The 2,030-nt window shown below is 36.0% G+C and overlaps 1 non-coding gene across 1 annotated transcript; it reads left to right on the forward strand.

Moving 5' to 3' along the window:
* The first annotated feature begins 1,599 nt into the window (after positions 1-1,599).
* Positions 1,600-1,706, forward strand: LOC121204312 (small nucleolar RNA R71). The gene has a single exon (XR_005899240.1). It is a non-coding gene; the product is annotated as a small nucleolar RNA R71 (small nucleolar RNA).
* The last annotated feature ends 324 nt before the right edge of the window (positions 1,707-2,030 follow it).

Here is a 2,030-nt window from a genome sequence, read left to right on the forward strand (position 1 = left end):
TGTAAACTGGACCGCGGTTCTGTCAAATTTTTTCGAGGTGTTTCTTGCAAAGAATGTTGAGCCACAAGGTTATTAACATTAACAGAACTCGTAATATCATCTCGATCACTAGATATCCTAACAGAATCATGAGCTTAGAGTTTAATCATGTCATCACCTACACCTGTACCAACATTTATGATGGTTCTAGCAGTTGCTAAAAAGGGTCGTCCTAAAATCAATGGTACGTCACTATCCTCATCCATGTCTAGAATAACAAAATCAACTGGGAAAATAAATTTATCAATTTTGACGAGTACGTCTTCAACAATACCCTTAGGAAATCTAATTTTTCTATCTGCCAATTGAATGCTCATCCAAGTTTGTTTAGGTTTCCCAAGGCTTAGTTGCTTAAACATTTTGCAGGGCATGACATTAATACTAGCCCCTAAATCAGCCAAAGCATTATTAACACTTAAACTACCAATTAAATAAGGAATAGTAAAACTCCCTAGATCTTTAAATTTTTTGGGTAGTTTATTCTGCAAAATGGATAAGCACACTGTATTTAGCTCCACGTGCGATGAATCATCTAACTTCTGCTTATTTGCTAAAAGCTCATTTAAAAATTTAACGGAATTTGACATATGCGAAAGAGCTTCAATAAATGGTAAGTTAATATGTACTTTTTTCAACAGTTTAAGGAATTTACCGAATTGTTCGTTTGTGTGGTTTTTTCTTGTCCCATTTGGATATGGCACATGAGGTTTATATTCCTTACAGACCAAATCTTGCTTATTTTGGTTTAACTCAACCTTACCATTGCTTACCACAGTTTCTTGCCTCGGTTTAGATTTAGATTTAGAAACCCTTATTGATCTCAAATAGTAATCACATGAAGCTGCTCTCTTGGGTTAGTTTTGATGTTGCTTGGCAAGCTACCTTGTGGTTATTTTGAAATCATCTTTTCCAATTGACTGATTTGATTCTCAAGCCCTTGAATTGATGCTTGTTGATTTTTGGGTGTTGTTTCGGTGTTTTGGAAATGAGTTTTTGACACCGAAATAAACTTTGTCAACATCTCCTCAAGGTTCGGCTTCTTCTCCTGCTAGTAAGGTGGTTGAAAGCTTGGAAAGGGTTGTGGTCTTTGATTTCCTTGACCACCCAAAGAGAAGTTGGGATGGTTCTTCAAACCTGTATTATAAGTGTTACTATAGGGATTATACTAAGGTCTAGAATTATTACCCATATAGTTGACTTGTTCGTCTTCTGTGCTTAGGTTGTAGGACCAATTTTCTAAGGTTCCTTCCTCTGTTTGTGTGGTATTACATCACCAAATGTACCTGTATAGAACCATATAAACCATCAATCTTTTTATTCAAAAGTTCTACCTGATTTAACAACATGGTGGCTGCATCAACGTTAAAAACACCGGCTGCTTTCATCAGCTTTGTCCTCATAACTTGGCACTGATAATTATTTAGTGACATCTTTTCTATAAACTCGTAGGCCTCCTTAGGTGTTTTATTATTTAGATTCCCACTGGCAGATGCATCAATCGATTACCTAGTTGAGGGGTTCAAACCATTGTAGAAAGTTTGAACCTGTAGCCATAGAGGTAACCCATGGTAAGGGCACCTTCTCAATAAATCTTTATACCTCTCCCATGTATCATATAGAGTCTTTAGATCCATTTGTATGAAGGAAAAGATATCATTCCTCAGCTTGACTATCTTAGCCAGTGGAAAGTACTTCAACAAGAATTTTTCGGTCATTTGTTCCCATGTAGTGATAGAACCTCGTGGTAGGGAGTTCAACCACTATTTAGCCTTATTCCTCAACAAAAAGGGAAACAACTGAAGGAAAATGGCATCGTCATAAATGGAATTAATTTTAAAAGTGTCGCAGAATTCCAAGAAATTAACCAAATAAGCATTTGGGTGTTCATCCTGCAAACCATCAAACTGAACAAACTGTTGAATCATTTGAATAGTGTTAGGTTTTAGTTCAAAATTATTTACAACAACAGAAGGTCTAAGAATACTCAATTC

This window comes from Gossypium hirsutum, chromosome A07 (genome assembly GCF_007990345.1).
Source record: "Gossypium hirsutum isolate 1008001.06 chromosome A07, Gossypium_hirsutum_v2.1, whole genome shotgun sequence".
NCBI classification, from domain to species: domain Eukaryota; kingdom Viridiplantae; phylum Streptophyta; class Magnoliopsida; order Malvales; family Malvaceae; genus Gossypium; species Gossypium hirsutum.